General features: G+C 48.2%; 1 protein-coding gene and 1 long non-coding RNA gene across 9 annotated transcripts in view; one reads left to right on the forward strand and one right to left on the reverse strand.

The window, feature by feature from the left end:
* The window catches only part of LOC308180601, a 41,408-nt gene extending 38,290 nt beyond the window's left edge, over positions 1–3,118 (forward strand). Inside the window, exon 3 of the long non-coding RNA XR_013941052.1 lies at positions 899–3,118. This is a non-coding gene — a long non-coding RNA (uncharacterized lncRNA). The remainder of the gene's footprint in view (positions 1–898) is intronic.
* CALN1 (calneuron 1) overlaps positions 1–17,620 on the reverse strand; it is a 157,691-nt gene that overhangs the window by 14,788 nt on the left and 125,283 nt on the right. The gene's annotated exons all lie outside the window — the stretch shown is intronic.

Below are 17,620 nucleotides of genomic sequence, written 5' to 3' on the forward strand. Positions count from 1 at the left end.
TCTTGGCAGAGCTCAAGCCTGAACTTTGGCCCTGGTGTCTTTCTAAGTCCACCCTATGCTGAAACCCGTAATTTCACCCAGTGGTCAATTTGTATCAGCAGCAGCAGCCTGACAGCATGGGGTTAACCCATCACATCTCATCAGGGTGTAATGTTCAACCTGTGCTGGAGTTTTCTTACTGTTCTTGGCTCAAAAAAAGTTATCTGAGGCAATACAAACATTTTGTCCCCCCTGTTTTTTATGGGTTTATTTCCACTCTCCCTCCCACCCACTCCCCCTTCAGGGAATGATCTTAGAAGTTGTTCAAAATTTGTGTTCACCAGCGCGGTTGGATGCTCAACCCCTATGAGTGCTTCAAAGAACCAGAGCACTGTCTGTGTGATCTGATCTTTACTTGTGGCCTCTGAGGATTTCTGCAGTGTTGTGTTAGGCTCCTTTAGACTTAATGGAAGTGCTCAAAGACTTCATCTGGGCAGGGTACTTGAGGACAAGGGACCTCCTGTGTATGATGCATGCATGCTGGCCTTGTGGAGGGTACAAGACACAGTCCCCTGTGCTGGCATATGCTGCTCCTTTCCTTTTGCTCTTAGGAATCATGGCAGGTCTCTCTTTATACCAGCACTGCCACTAACAAGCTTTTGCAGAGTCTACCTATTGCCTTGCTTCAGGCTACCTGGATTACAAACACAGACACAGACATCTGCTGGTCTTAACAATGTGAAAACAGTAATGACTTGTGGGTTTGGGGGTATTCCTGTACCAGTCAGTGTGTCTAACGGGACATAATTCTCTTGCCAAATACACATCTGTTGCTGTGTCTCCAGCTCCTACTTTTAAGCTTGATGCTAATATAGGGAGAAAATATTTTATATTGTTCCATTACTATTTTGTCTTCTAGGAGGAAGAACCATCTCAGATGGGTGTCAAAATCACCATTGCTGGCTCATGCCCTGAGTGTTTGGCCTGTTTGCATGCATACATTCATTGCTCTTGCTTTGCTCTCTGCTCCAGTACTTGCATGCAGGAGGTGTTTCCTCCATCATCAGCACAGGAGTTTGTCCAGACTGGGCTTGAGCTCAGTGCAGCCAGAGACAATAGTTTGCATCGGGTTTGGACTCCCAGGTAATTTCTTCTATTATCATTGCTCTCCGATCTGGCAGCTTCCCTGATTCACTTTTCAATTACTCTGGCTTTTTATTGTCGTAATGACAGTAACCAGGGAGCAACTCTTAACTTTTATTGGCTCTGCTGAGAGGAAAACTGTGACTGTTGCAAGCTGAAAACTTTCTATAGGATTTATAATTAGGAGAAATCAATGATGTCGTTTCTGAGTCGATGCTTTTGGAATACACCGTAAGCAGTGCTATAGAAACAAACCGTGCCTAGTGCTGATGCTCAAATGCCCCATGTGATGCAGTGAGAACCCTGAATGAAAACCTGCACTAGTTACAGGTGTGTTTGGCTTCTTATGGAGAGCACCAGGAATTGTCCACTGCGGTTTAGTGGACTTGAGTAACTGTAACCAGCAGACACATCTCATGTTGTCCCAAGAGACACTCTGGGACATTTTGGAAAATGGACCTGATCCAACACAGTCCCTTGCTTTGAATTCCCTGCTGAGAATGAAAGCACAGTCCTGACCAGTTCCTTCAGTCTTCCTACACGCGGTTTCCAAAGTTTGCAGCTAACTGACAGCTGTCATGGCTGCAGAGCACTGCTTTCACTGCTGGTACCTTTTGCAGACACTGCTATATCATATCTGGCACATTCTCCTTCTGCTCTATGCAGGGAAGTGACCCTATGAGAAGCGCTTGGTTCTTCAAAGAGTTAAATGCTGAAATAATACTTATGATAATTTCCTTTAATATCACCTCAGCTTTTGAAAAAAGTGGTAGAGCTCCTTTCTTGAATCCCAAGTTGGCCTCGCTGCTGTGCAGAGTGGGCGATGTCAGGATAGGACCCTGCATGGCACACTGAGTGGGGCTGTTCAGGTGACCCGCAACTTCTCTCAAAGCTGCATCAATAAAAAGCCTCACCAAGGGGCAGGACTGGCTCCTCTGGCAGCTATGGCTTTAGCTAGGACAGTGCTTGGATACCAACTTGTCCTGAGCCTATTGGGCACAAGTTTGGCCCATGTAAGCCATCTGACAAGGTCTTCTGCTGTTGAGGACTCCATATGAGCCTTGTGCCTATTGATGTGCCAGACTGTGGTGGGAGAATGAATCAGCAAAGGGGAGAGCAGGCTCTTTCCTGGTGCTTTTGAAAACCAGGTCTGCAGTTCCAAAAGCTTCAGGTTTCATAGATTTCTTGTTTGTGGTAGCCGAACAAAAAATAATTTGTTAATAATTTCTGAACAACAAGCATGATTTAGCCTTAGTCTCTGCTCTCAGACCTACTGCATTTCAGACTATGTCTGTCTTGAATACCTGCAAGGCAAACGCAAACTGGCTCTGCCCACACTCACAGATGACTGCGACACCTGGGGATGTGACCCCCAAAATATTCTGACTCTTTGCACAGCAAGCAGGGCTTTGTGCTGCGTTGGCCACTGCCTTTTTGTTTCTGAACACAAGCAGCGTGTTGGTGCTCTCTATAGATCGTGAAGCTGTTCCTTTAGCCAGACAGGCTTTGAGCTCATAAACTACTGGTCTGGGGCTTTTCTATAGGACCAATGTTTCATGTTGGCCATATATTAAAGTGCACGGCCCCAGAGTGCTCAACACAGAACGCAATGTATTCCCAGCTCTGCTTGTGGGCTGGATAAATGGCCGTTTTGTACTGACTGTACCTCCCAGATAAGCTCAGTCACTGATATTTTATAATGCGAGGGACACAGACTCCTGGAGAAATCAGGAGTCTGGAGGGGCAGGGGGACCACACAAGAAGGGAGCGAGCTCCTGCATGTGAAGCGGTGTTTGCTTGGGGTGTGTTGAGCTGTACAGGCTGGAGGTCTTGCTGCTCACACCTAAGAGGCAGCAAGTGCTGTTTCAATCCCCAGCCTGTGGCAGCCCTGTGCTGTAAAAGCTTCTGGATGAAGACAATACATTTTCATATATCTATATATAGATATATCTATACGTGTATATATATATATAAATAAAACATATGTGGGAACCTATGAAATATTTTCTAAATGTCCAGACATACACCCCCTCCAAATCTGGAAGTTTCTCGTTATATATTATTTTTCTATAAAAGAAAACGTGCTACAGGGGTGAACGTTTGGCACCCTGAAGCTTGGAGTGACTCTTGTGTTCCCCCTGGACAGAGGACAGAGCCACTTCTGAGCCTGCAACATGCAACTGGAGTTAAAGGAGGTGACTTTTTCTGTGTTTCCCCAAATCATTGCTACCCTTAAAACAAGTCTAATTTCCTCTACCCACCCCCTTGCTGGCCCAAACATCCACAGAAGGAGGGCTGGAAATCCTGCAGCTCCAGCAGTGAAAACACAGAAGATGCATTTTGCTCTGCTCCACACACACCCCCGTGGAGGGTGGCTGACTCCATGATGTGAGCTGAAGATGGAGGGGTCCATTTGTCTTTTCCCCATCACTACTACTTTTTGTCCTTCCATCGCCTGCTCCATGCCAGTGCTCTTGCCACCTACAAAGGCCTGACCCAGAGCATTTATGGACTGGAACAAAGCATGCAGAGGTCCTGCAGGAATGCTCTGTGGGCTGTGGCGGGACCTGAGGCTGCCCTCACATGTGCTCAAGCCCTTTCTCTTTCTGGGGCCCATGCCTGACCATCTGTGGAGGTCTCACATTGCCCTGCTGAGAGCAGCCTTATCCCAGCTTGCTGCCCTTCTGTAGGAGGAGGAGGAGGGAGAAATGGGGCAGGGCAAAAGAGACCATGCATCTCATTGCACCCAGTGCAGTACTCACCCCCACCTCCACCCACTTTTCCTGTGTGCCTCTGAAGGACAGCAGACACAAATTCATCCTTGCCAGCACCCAGCTGCCTCCACCAAATCCCCTGCAAGAGGGAGCAGAGCTCCATCCAGCTACAGGATCACCTCCTCCTCCCAGGAGATGACACTGCACAGCTCTGCTTCAGTGGAAAGACGCGGTCCCACCCTACCAGGGCTGGAGCCCAGGACCGAGCACCTCGCCTGCACCCTCAGGGTGTTTCTCCATCCCTGCTTGCCCATCACTCACAGCATGAGGCTGCACATACACACTCCCAGTGCCAGGAGCGCCCTGGCTCAAGAAGCCCAGCAGCAACCAGTGTCCCTGTAGGGACAACCTTACACACAAGGCATCTGGGGCTGTGGGACCCCACGAGTATCCATCTGCCTGCTCGAGCTGGCTCTGTGGTGCACGATGTGCCCTGGGCTACCTTGCCCTGCATCCATGCCAGCACCCAGGTGCTAGTAACAGCTTCTCCAGCCCTGACTTGGGGTTGGGGTTGCTGTCAGCTGGGGTGCCGCTTGCCTTTGGGAACAGCCAGCTTCCCTGATGCTGCACCGGAGCGTCCCGCTTGCCAGGAGCAGGAGAGGGTAACAGGCTCATTTCCATAGTAACGGGCTCGTTACTGCACTGGCTGCTGCTAACGGGAGATTGCTCCATTCTTCCCGGCAGCTTTGTCAGCAGGGAACTGCTCATACATTGATAAATTATAATCAGATTTAAGTGCGTATTCTCAGCACCCTTAACCCCAAGCACCTGGCTTAAGTTTGCACTGTGAAATGATGCAGCGTGCAAAACTAACCTGGCCTGTGGGTACCCCCTGCGTGTCCCTCCAGCCACCCCCAGAGCCCACGCAGGTCCTCTGAAGAGTACTGCTGGGATGTCTGCAGCCCTGCGAGAGGCACCAAGTCCCGTGGGTTACAAAATGTTTGGGGTGTGGGTCTGCACATGCTTCTTTATCAGCATGGCCCTTGCTCTGTCTGGGTGGACCAAGACCATGCCGAAGAGTGGGCTCTGCCGTGTACCAGAGGCATGAAGCCACCCACCTCGAGGAGGCCACCAAGGCTCACTGCAGGTGATGTGCCTGGTGAGTACGAGAAACACCTCCCCAGGCCCCTGCTGGTGAACCCACAAGGCTGCCCCCATCCCCATCCCTATCCCCATCCCCATCCCCATCCTCATCCCTATCCCCATTCCCACCATCTCCATCCACACCACTGCACCTGGAACTGATGCGCAACCAGGGGCCAGTTCATATGTTGACAACTTGGCATTTTCCCATGAGGAAAATTACATTTCATCTTAAAAACAACAACAATCAGTTCAATGCTGAATATATGAAAAAAAGGCACCTTTGGCCTTCATGGTGGAGATGGAGATGGGCTTCTCACTCCGTCCTGCTGCTTGCTGACTGCACTGATAGCTCTGAGCTGCTGGGTCAGTGCCAGCTGGTGCACCAGCTCTTTTTCTGGGCACTTACACCCGAACCACTGGAACAAGGCAACAATGCTGAAAATGATTCGCAAGAAGTCCTGCAGAGCTGCACAGCACAGGGCGCCTATATGCAGCCAGGGCCTCCTGCACTCTCTCCTGCTCTCCCAGGGGAGGTCCCACTTCTCCTTTTGTCCCAATGGTCAGGATGCTTCAAATACCATTTTCTAAGTACTAGTGCTGCTACTTCTTCTTTTTTACTACCTCACCCTTAGTGCTCTGTGTTTATTCAGACAGCATTAAGCAAAGCTCTTTTACTTGCTGCTTTCCCCCTGTGCTGTCCAGCTCTCTGCACAGCCCCAGCTCTGACTGTAGCTGTTGCCAATGGCTTGGATGTCCACCCAGATGCCACTTTGGGTCTCAGAGTTACTCAGCCATCTGGCACATCTGACAAGCTAATTTGACTCATTGTGCCCAAAATATAGGGTTGTCCCACCTCATATCCATGTGTTTACTAGGGCATGCTACAGAGCAGGGGCAGGGGACAGGGTATCCCTGAAGAGCCCTACGTGATCGGTGCTCACCACGTGTCCGCCTTGGTCCCCCTCCAGGCCCCGGCAGAGGTGGTGTTAGCTTTGCTCGCCATGCCCCCGCAGAACCTGGTGTGGGTCTGGAGCATCCCTTAAACCTGGTTACACAAGACATGATTCCTGGGACAAGGCTTAGTGCACTGATGGTGTAGTTAAAATGACCCCATGAAGATACTGTCATTTGGGTCGGGTGATGGAAGATGCTGCTGACAGACAGTCTGCAAAGAAATCCTCTTGTGTTGTCCTGGCTGTTTACGAAGGAGCCATCATTGCCTCTGCTACATCCCACTGCCCGGCTAGCTTGGTGCCCTCCATCACTAGGCACAGATTTTAACTCTCTGGGGTCTCTGGGGTGATGTTTTAAGCAGAGGAGTGGGTCAGTGACTTTGCTTTTGCACCGGTCTCCTCACTTCACAGCTGGAATATAATGGTTATTAAACTGAGCTAAGAGAAATTGGCTCCCTGAGAGGTTAAATTGCAGCAACACCTCCACAGAAAACACAGTAGGACTATTAATCCTGGGCCCATTCAATTAACTTTAAATAGTTTAACTAAAACATGGAGAAGTGTTTTTTTTTTTGTTTTGTTTTGTTTTTAAATTAGAAAGTGCTATCAGGCTGAAGTACAAATTAACAGGTTCTAATGATTTCTTTCGCCCAGCTTTACAGCTCCCTGGCCTCAATAACCAGCTCCCAGTCTGATCCCAATCAAAGTGCATACGCAAATGGGTCTGCAGCATCTTGACCTTAGATGTGAGGCCTGCAGGAGCCTCTCAGAGGAACAAACTCACAGGTTTTAATTAGGGCTAATGCTGGGAATCCCCATTTGGGAGCAAGCGCCTTCAGCCTACCCCGCAAATATGGAGTTTCTACTGGATTGATGCCTCCAGTGTAAATCCATCATCTGGATGGGGCTGGAGCTTGTTCTGGGTGAGTGCTCTGTGTGTCCTGCTGTGGGCAGTCCTGTGTCCCCTCCGTTCAATCAGCAACAAAAGGGGAGCAGGACGAGGGGCTTTGTGGCAGGTCACCATGTGGGGTGTGCCAAAGAATCACTTTTTGCAAAAAAATCTTTGTCCCACAAGATGCTCCTTCACCAGTGGAAGGGCAGAGGCTCTGCCCCCTGGGGGGATGCGGTGAGTCCCTGGGGTGACAGAAACCCCTGCATCTGGCTGTGCCAGGCGCATCATATTTACATCTTCATCCCGACACAAGCTGAACAGGGACGTGAGGTGACCTTGATCAGCATTAGCTCCTCCAGTGCCACTACTGATGCCATGCCTTGTGCCAGCAGAGCAGCATCACAGTGGCAAAGCATGGGCTATAACTTTCTGGCAATAATGACAAACCTGACACCCAGCAAGCGCAGGATTATGGAATGAGGGAAAGGCACCATCTAGCAAAAGTAACCTGTTCTGTCTGCTTCACCAGATTGATTGAATTGGACCCATTGCTCTTCTCCCCACTTCTCACGCACTGCTGCTGACAGCATCACCGCCTGGAGGAGCGATCTGTAAGCTGCTTCTGAATTAGAGAAGAAAGCAGAAACCCGAGCAAAGCAAATGAACCAGCCAGGCAGCCCTGCTGCCGAAAGTCTCCTTTAGCCAAAAGGAACCAATTTTTCACTTAACGGTTACAAATGTTTCAAGAATGCCAGGAGAAGTGGATTAGAAGGTGAGACATGTTCCTGAAATGTGTGAAGGACACTGATAATTAATAAGAGCTTTGCCAAGCAGACTGAGAGCTACTATGGGAAACTCAAGGCATCCTTAACACTGCAGATGATGGGTATCAAACAGTAACAATAACAAGGCAGCAAAGAGGTCTTCCAATACTGCTATCTAGCACCAGACAAAACTAAGATAGGCTGCAGGCAGCTTTTCAGGCTGCTCTATTGAATCAAAGTACATTTGTTTTTTATGTTGGTCTGCTTGTTCCATAGTCATCTGGGCTGTCTGGTCCCAAATGAAAGTCCAGGTCTATAAAAAAAATACTGAATTTCCAAAAATGACCAGACAATGCTGTATATGCGCAAATGCTTGATATTATTATTACTGAAGTTGTGCCGTGTAGGGAAAGAAGAGAGTAAGAGCAGATCTTCGACTGGCTACACTGTGCAGGCTTGTGTACAGCAGGGGTGCTGTGGAAGGGCTGTGATGCTCGGTGTTAAGGCAGGCTCAGAATAAATGGTGCTCAGTAGGTTGGGTTTGCTCTGAGGTGACAGTTGCTGCATACAAAGAGGAGACAACTGGAAAAAAATGGCTGAGAGATACACCAGCAGCACTTCCCGCAAAGAGTTCCCCTAAAGAAAAATGAAGAGCTTGCACCGTGCATAAGAGAGAGAAAAAACAGCTTAGTCCAACACTGAACCAACAGTAACTGCTGGGATGAAGCAGTGTGTGTTGTGTGGCAGCACACAACAAAACAGCTCAGAAAAGGACAAATTTATGCTAAGCAACCACAGAACAAATGCACAATTAGGAGGGTGGACAGGGCAGAAGGGCCAGTGCCAGCGCTGCGTTCATGCACGGATCATGCCCCTGGGATGGGCTTTGCCCCGTGGTGCTCAGCTCACCGCAGGTGTTTTGGAGGTGCTGATCTGCACCACTGTAAAAACTGACATGATGCTCAGAGGCACCAAGGGTTTTTGTCGTGACTTGGCTGGTTTTAATTGCTTCAGTACAATTTGGGAAGTACCACCTTTATGCCTCTCTTACCTTTATCCTGGAGTTACATCATGGATTTACATTAAGCAGAGTTGTTGTAGAGTATAAATAGCAGAATACAGGGCTCTGTTTGGAAGCATAATGGTGGTTTTGGGGACTGCACTTCCCTTGGTGCTAAATAAAGCCAGAAGAGCAGAGCAAGCAGGATCTTTCCCATCCTGCAACGTGCTTGTCTGCGAGATTCGAACCAAAATGACATTGCCTGCAAAGGCTATGCGATCAGAGAACACAAAGGAGGGAAAGAAAAAGCCAAATGAAGTCAGCAAAACCATTTCATTTTGATAATCATGGTATAATCTCTGGGTTTTCATTTTGATTTAACTCAGGTTAAGTTCGTTCCTATCTTTTAGCTCATATTTAGAAACTGGAAGTTGCTGTGACCTCAGGACCGGGACATTCTCATTTGGAAGACATTTAACATTAAAAAAGCCATTTTTTTTCCCCAGTAAGAAATTCACACAAGGCAGGAGAAATTCATCTGTGCAGGTAAAAGTTTGATTTGTGAAACTGGCACTTTCTAAGGAGAAGTAAAAGTTACAAATTAAACTGCCAGAAATCATTGACATTAACAGGGTCCTGGGGCTGACACACAGGCTGGCCACATCCAAAGATGCAGCCATCGACACCAGTCTGCCCAGCGGCACTGCCCAGTGACTTGCAGGCCCCAGGCAGCTGCACACCTGAAGAATCTGGTTTTCAGGATTTTTACAACCTCCCCACAGCTTGTAGGAACTGGAGTCCTTCTGAAGTCCATCCCCTCTGCCCTCCAAAGCCCATGGTTCACATTATCTCACATTAGCTGAGAGCATCGGTGACTGTGAGGCTCCTTTTGGTTGTCATGGATCTTTACTGACAAGTCTAAAGCCCTGAAGAAAGTTGGTGAATATTTAATTCAACCAGAGACAGAAACACATTAGCAAGCCCCCCTCCACTGTTGCACTTCAGTTTAGTAATTCAGGAGCAGAGCATATGAAAAATCAACATTTGTGAACCCAAGGCTGAAAAGATGTGAAGAAAGAATGTAAGTGATTTAAATATTTTCTGATTTGTTTCTCTCTGTCATACTGTGCTAGGATGTGGATTTGTCTTTTATTTTATTTGCATTTTAAAATAATTTTATATAACAGTTCACTTTCCACAGAATGTCCATTGTTTGAAAACAAGATTAATTCAGCTGAGAACTGTGAGGTAGAAAGTTCAATTAAAGCCTGGAGTAACTGTTGAGTTACTCTGTTCCGAGGAGTACATGATTTTTTCCTTGCCCTGGTAAAAACAAGGTGATCAATTCTGAAGTCCCCTCCAGTGATTCGCTTGGCATTTGCTAGCTCTTGCCAGCTACCAATATGCTAGAGCAGAGAAGTAAGAAAATACAAATCAGCTGTCACCACAAAAAAATAAAATTCAGGAAAGTAATTTTAATGCATGACTCAGAGCAGCAGGTCTGCAGCAAGGAGGGAGGCATGGAGTGCTCACGCCTCAAAACTGGGAAAAATGAGGATCTTTGGTGGTGCTTGCTCCCAGGCTGCAGAAAAGCTCGGGAGGCCACGGGGTCTCTGGGCTTTAATGCCCATGAAACACAGTCCAGCACAGGAGGAGGCATACCCGTGTGCAGGTGAAATGGAGGAAGAGCATCGGTGATAAACTCAGGTTTGCGATGAGAAGGGACAATGCATTTAAAGGCTGTGGATGTGGTTTACCTTGACCTCAGTAAGGCTTTTGACACCGTTCCCCACGACATTCTCCTCAAGAAACTGGCTGCTCGGGGCTTGGACTGGCGTACGCTTCGCTGGGTTAGAAACTGGCTGGATGGCCGGGCCCAGACAGTTGTGGTGAATGGAGTCAAATCTGGTTGGAGGCCGGTCACTAGTGGTGTCCCCCAGGGCTCGGTACTGGGGCCGGTCCTCTTTAATATCTTTATCGATGATCTGGATGAGGGCGTCCAGTGCACCCTCAGTAAGTTTGCGGATGACACCAAGCTAAGTGCGTGTGTCGATCTGCTCGAGGGCAGGAAGGCTCTGCAGGAGGATCTGGATAGGCTGGAGCGATGGGCTGAGGTCAACTGCATGAAGTTCAACAAGGCCAAGTGCTGGGTCCTGCACCTGGGGCGCAACAACCCCAAGCAGAGCTACAGGCTGGGAGATGAGTGGCTGGAAAGCTGCCTGGCCGAGAGGGACCTGGGAGTACTGGTTGATAGTCGGCTGAATATGAGCCAGCAGTGTGCTCAGGTGGCCAAGAAGGCCAACAGCATCCTGGCCTGCATAAGAAGCAGTGTGGCCAGCAGGTCTAGGGAAGTGATTGTGCCCCTGTACTCGGCTCTGGTGAGGCCGCACCTCGAGTACTGTGTTCAGTTTTGGGCCCCTCGCTACAGGAAGGACATGGATGTGCTCAAGCGAGTCCAGAGAAGGGCGACCAAGCTGGTGAGGGGTCTGGAGAACAAGTCTTACGAGGAGCGGCTGAGGGAGCTGGGCTTGTTCAGCCTGGAGAAGAGGAGGCTCAGGGGCGACCTCATCGCTCTCTACAGTTACCTTAAAGGAGGCTGTAGAGAGGTGGGGGTTGGTCTATTCTCCCACGTGCCTGGTGACAGGACGAGGGGGAATGGGCGAAAGTTGTGACAGGGGAGTTTTAGGTTGGATGTTAGGAAGTACTTCTTTACCGAAAGGGTTATTAAGCATTGGAACGGGCTGCCCAGGGAGGTGGTGGAGTCACCATCCCTGGAGGTCTTTAAAAGACGTTTAGATGTAGAGCTTAGCGATATGGTTTAGTGGAGTGCTTAGTGTTAGGTCGGAGGTTGGACTCGATGATCTTGAGGTCTCTTCCAACCTAGAAATCTGTGATACTGTGATACTGTGATTTTGGTGGCAGCTCTATGAGCTCCACACCAGATGCCCAGTGTGCTTGAGCCCACTGGCAACGTGCTGGAAACCCTTCCAGGAACCATCTCTTCATCTGACAAGTGCCCCACGAGGGCTCTGGGGCAGGTCTTTACTTGGGTGGTGTAGAGGATGTGTTACTCAAAGCAGAGGGCATTCGGCATGTAACTAGTTTGGCGTACATTCTTTCATTAGCTTGTCTGAACTGCTTAATTGCTAGATTTATCCATGTCATATCACAACACAGAAACGCCTTTGGATGTTTCAAGGTGTCTTTCATTGCAGCTCAGACCATGAGTCTCTTGGCAGATGGTGAAGAGCTGGGCAAGTGTACTGGAGGCTTAATGCAGATTCTGCAAACCCTAGGCTTGCTGCAGTCTCCATGACCCATATTTGCATGAACAGGAACCGTGGTGTATGGTGATGTAAATTGAAAACAGACCTCAGCGATGTCTCCCCTGCACCAGCAGTGGGCGCTGATGGGGTTTTGTGTACTGCTGTTAATGGTCCTGGAGATTCAGCCAAATCCCAGCCCCGAGCTGCTGATCTTGTAAGGCGCAGTCCCAGCACAGTAACGTCACATCTGACCTAGGTCTCTGAGATCGGGCTGCTAATTGTACTTAAGTTATGCATGAATTAGAGAAATATTTAGCTCAGTGATGCTTGAGGACTCTTCTCATGCTAAAATAAACTGTCACATGGTAGCTCATCTCCCAGATCCAGCAAACAGTGCTTTCTGGTGTGGCTGCTGGAGCTGTGCTCAATGCACTCTAGGACGTAGCAAACCCTGGGACAGGGCCTGGGCAGCAAACCATGTCCATGTCTCAGATTGAAAACCAACATTCTGAAGAAGGCTCCAGGGAGTCTTTCAATGCAGTTTTTTAATGAATGAATTTTTTTATGTACTCTTTCAGTGCACTAAGGAGGCTTGTGAGGAAGACAGAAAGACTTTTTACCAGGGTCGGTAGTGACAGGGGGTTGGACTAAATGATCTTCAAGTGTCCCTTCCAACCCCAACCATTCTATGATTCTTTGATTAACGGGTTTGTCAGTTACCAGAATCCAACTCCTGTCCCCAGAAATCCTTGCCAGCCGCTGGAAAGCCGGTGCCATGATAAGCTACTCTTCCAACACTTCCCCAGGCATGGGGGAACAGGTCTGCTTAAAAAGACTGTGCTTTGCTGCTGCATTTAAGTTCATCTTCATGGCTAACCCAGGAATACGGCATACAACCAGACTGCACATGTGTCAGTCTGCAAGGTGAAATGAGACCACACACTCCCAACCTCTCATGCTAAACCTTTTGGCTCCATGCACTGAAACCAGGCAGTTTTCCAAAATGCTCACTCCCTTCCTCAAACCACAATGTGAAGCCTTTTGTCAGTGTTGAGAAATGCACTGAAATCAAAAGGCAGCTGACCATTCTAGCGATACAGAGCAAGGAAAACACAATCCTGTTCCACCATGGTGACAGTTACGCAGAAATATTTGGATAATTTGTTTTGGTTCAAAGCTATCTCTGACAGGATTAGGTGATTCACTAAGAAAGGGCCATTTCCTACCTAAAAAAGGTGACATCAAATTTTTTTAGGTGTACCATAAACCACCTAAAACATGGCAATCCACAAAGAAGACTCAGGGAAAAACACAGCCAGAAAAGCAGCAGCCCTGTGTACCGTGCACAAGGCTGTGACGCACAGTCCTGTCCCATGACACTTTCTGTAGGGACAATGCACATCTCATCCATGAACAGATCATCCATCTGCACACCGTAAGGACTTTCCTCTTGGGAAAAAAACTGTGCCTTTGAACAAGCCAAATAAGAAGATGTGCAAACTTACCGTGTACAAAAAAATCATGCCAAGTCTGTTGCCTGCACATCCCTGATTGTCACACATTATCTTACACGAGAAACTATAGGGAAAATCATTGAAAAACCAGCACTTGTTTCCTAACTTGGAAAAAAAAAGATATATTCCCCGGGCTTTTTTGCCATCCAACTTTCAACCACTCCTCAATCTCACCAAGTCTTTGACCAAAGCAAAGTTCCCTCTGGCCAATGCACCTCAACCAAAGCCAGACCAGGAACCACAAAACAATGAAAACTCACCCAAGTCCCCATCCACCACCACCAACTCCCCTGGGGCAGAGCCGCAACTGCTCCCCATGCACCCCCCATCCATGCGATACTTCATTTCCAAAGCTCAGGAACTAAAATTCGTAACACTTCTGGATATGGAAAACAATGGACCAAGTAGAAGCATTCATTTTATGACACCATACAATTTTCCCCACTCACTGCTTTCTGCTGACACCAGACCATTCCCCTGTCAGTATTTCCCCATCTTTCCCTGTCCCATAGGACCAAGGATGTTCTCTCTGGCCTCAATGAAGCCTTCTTTGCTCTACAGGTACCAAGCTCCATTTTCTCATCAAATTATGAAATGGATTAATATAATGAAACTGTTTCCAACCTGTGTTTCACTTGGAGTCATCAGCTCCTGTTTCATCTCTGAAGAAGGACATGTATCTTCAAAACCTTGATCATTTTTTCCCCAGCATTTGGTCTAATAGAAAATGTTACTGATCCATGAAAACTCTGTCTCCTTTCTAAACCCTGATTTCATTAAAACTTCATCAATTGGAGGCCTAGCAGTGAGAGGGAGAGATGCAGCTGGGCTTTGCTTCCAACATAGACCTGGCAGGCTGACTCATGAACTGACTGCAGTCACCCCAGGAAGAGAGTGTGAAAAATAGCATCTATTTATCTGACTGATTTAGTCCCTGGAAAAAGGGTCTGCTGTGATGGATACCAGCAACATCACAAGCTTTGGGCTTGCCGTTTGCTCAGAAGGGACCTTGGTTTCATTAGTCCTTGAATCTAGTTTCTTCACAAATGTTAATGTTTAATTATTTGTCCAAGAGCCTTGGCTCAGTATCAGCATAATTGTCCCATTCCACCTGCTACAGAAGTGCCTTCTTTTAACAGATAACAGACTTTACAGAGAGACTAAAATCAATACTGCAGCTCTTGGTCATAGCTGCGACCAGGCTGGGACTTGTAAAGCAAAGATACCCATTTGCCTTTCATTCAGTCCTGAATGTTTTTGCAGCTCCATTTGTTTAGGACAACATGGCACTCAAATTCGTAAGTCAAATGGGACTGCTGATGTCTCCTGGGGTATTCAGGATCCTAACATATGCTCCAAATGTGCATCTGTTTGCATGGAGGCGTAGTTGCACTTGTCCTGGGATTTATCTTCAACTTTGCCCATTTGTCTTAATAAATGCTGCAAACATTGCTGCATTATGTGCTCCAGCACAATACCTCTTCAGGATTATTTGGTCAGCCCTAATGAAAACCTCAGCTTTTAGGGATGAGCCACCTCTCTGCTTGGTTGCAGAAGCACCTTTTTGACCTTCCTGCTCCCTTCCTTGCCTGACCTCATGCTTCACCACAGGCTCCAGAAGGTCCTTTCCTCCTCTTCCCTGCTGCCATGAGCTCCACCACTGTGCTGCAGCAGTTTCCCCAGCACAGCCCATGAACAGGAGCTGCCCGAAGACTGGCAGCCATGAGAAATGATGTCTGGCGGACAGCCCTGACTGTAGAAAGGGGCTTTTGGGTGGGCAGGGAGCTGCTGCCTGCTCAGGGAGGTGCATGGAGCCCCTTTGCAGGAGCGCTTCCTGCACTGAGGGGGTGAAATGCAGATTTGGTGAGAGACGAAAAAAGGAGAGAACGTTTTCACTTAGTAATGTGCCATGCTCCCCTGCAGTGTAGAAGATGGAGCTATATGAGCACTTCCATTCAGGCACTGGCTGAGTTAGGGGTGCGTTTATTTTCACCAAACACATTTCCAGGTTAAAAGCTGTCTGTTGGATTAAAGATCTTCCTCTCTAGGCATAGTGTTTGCACTCAGTTAATTGCATCCCTTTCAAAGTCCAAATAATCAGGTTAAAGACACAGCCTCTCTGAAATGCAGTTACATTGCTCTGAAAGCGCAGCATCACCTATTGCCAAAATTAGCTACATGGAAGTCAGGTTTGTTATACCACTGTAGTAGAGCTGCTCAGTGGCTTGCATCAAGCCGACTACATCAGGCTCTTAACAGCTAGAGACCAACTGATACCAAAAATATTTGCTGGTAGCTTCCAGGCATGTGTATTTCTGCACATTCAGGCTGCAGAGTTACCCTTGCCGATCTATTAGTTATTAGTTATTTGGCTACCATGAACACCAACTAACACCACACAGAGTCCAGCAAACAACTTTCCCACTGATTAACCTTCAGGAGCAAGCATTTATCTCACCACTGTCACAGGACCACAAACACGTGTGGTTTTCTGTTGACTTGTGCCCTGCCCACCAAAGCTGGTTGCTGTCCCCGTGGCCATGCTCACCTCAGGAAGCAGGACGGTGCCATCAGTCGTTCAGTAACAGACGTGCAGCCCTGCAAGGCCTGAGCTAAGAAGGAGCTAAAAAACGGCCACGGCAGCTCGTTTCACAGCAGTGCCTGAATGACACTTTAGGCCTGAATGAAACCCAAGCAGCAGGGGCTTCTTTACTATAGCTGCAACCGAATTTTTTTTTTCCTTACTCGAGACAAGGCCAAGAACAGGCAGCTAAGGCGGGAGGATTTCACGCACATCCCTCACCTGGGTGTCTCCCAGCAGTTTTCTTTAAGCTTTCAGACTCACCGAGGGTGATATTCCTGGTCCTTTTCCTGATCAATCTTCCCTTCCTCCCCCCGTGATCTCTCCCCACTTTCCAAGAGTAAGGGCAGGAAGGGGCGTTTATAATATCAGTTTGTGAGGACCTGCTGGCTGGCTGCTGCGAGTTCATCTTGCTGCAAATCAATGCCAGGCATGTCCCTGTCATTGCTGGTGTTTATTTGCACTGCAGTAGCCCCCAGAGACAGCAATCAGGAACAGCAGCGCACGGGAGAGAAGCCTCCCCCGGCACAGCAATTCACAGACTTTACAGAGCTCCAAAACAGTCCCTGCATGCTGCCGTTTAATGGCAAGTCACAGGGACAAGGACACTAATGACCCAAGCAGGTCAAGACAGCAATGCGTGTACAGCCACCAGCACACATGGGCACTGCCACCCCTGCCAGTAAAGTTCAAGCTCTCTGCACCCTTTGCTGAAGATGCTTTGATGAATTTGAAGCTTCTTCCTGCACCCGGGGCTCTTTTGCAGAGGTTGAACCCTGCTCACAACACCTAAGTGCATTGCAAAATATTTTTTGTAAAAACAGAAAACCTCCTTCATTCCAAATGCCCTGTGTTTTCCTGGTGGGAAAGTGATGCACAAGGTTCTGCATCCAAGTACCCGCTGGAGAGAGTGAATAAATACCGTGGAGCTGGATCCACGTGGCAGCTGTCACCAGGGGTCGTGCTGCAGGCCACCACCACCAACATCACCTGCAGGCTGCGTCACAGCAGCGTGGGCAGGACACAACTGGTGGCAGTGCCAGTGCATGCTGCCCAGGCCTGGGCAGAGTTTGCAGAAAAACCTCTCCGTGTCACATTTCAAGCTTTTTGTTTTCCCTTCTCATGAAGACACTTCAAAAAAACTGGATTTTCCTGCAGGAATGCTGTCGTCCCTGGCCAGCTGTTCCAGCTGATCGACTCCTGTCAGCCTGTCAACTCTGATGCCTTTTGGAGTGCTTCATCCATGTGATATTGCTCTGAAATATCTCAGCAGAGAAAAAACCTTATCTAGCCAGATTTTGACTAGCTAATTTTTCTGACTTTATTCCTTCCTGTTTGGCAGAGCCAAATTGAGGGGCAGGCGAAGCCATGGGTTGCTGCCCGTGGGGCATCCCCACACTACGTGCTTTGTGGTCCTGAACTAGTTTCTTGGGACGACCCATTCTTTGCTGCCCTGAAACATTCATTTCGCAACAGCTGATTTCACAAAGTGTGTATAATGAAAACCAAAAGGAAATGAACAATTGAAAACATACTGAATGCAGCTGCCCTTTGGTAACTTGGGCCATGACAGCTGTGCAGACCACTGCTGGTGGTTGTTGACCATCAGCTGGTCTTGCTGTCACTTGAGTTATGAGGCTGAAACATTTGTTCCCTATCTGAGTATGT

The sequence above is a fragment of the Anser brachyrhynchus genome (genome assembly GCF_964034855.1).
Source record: "Anser brachyrhynchus genome assembly, chromosome: 20".
Classification (NCBI taxonomy): domain Eukaryota; kingdom Metazoa; phylum Chordata; class Aves; order Anseriformes; family Anatidae; genus Anser; species Anser brachyrhynchus.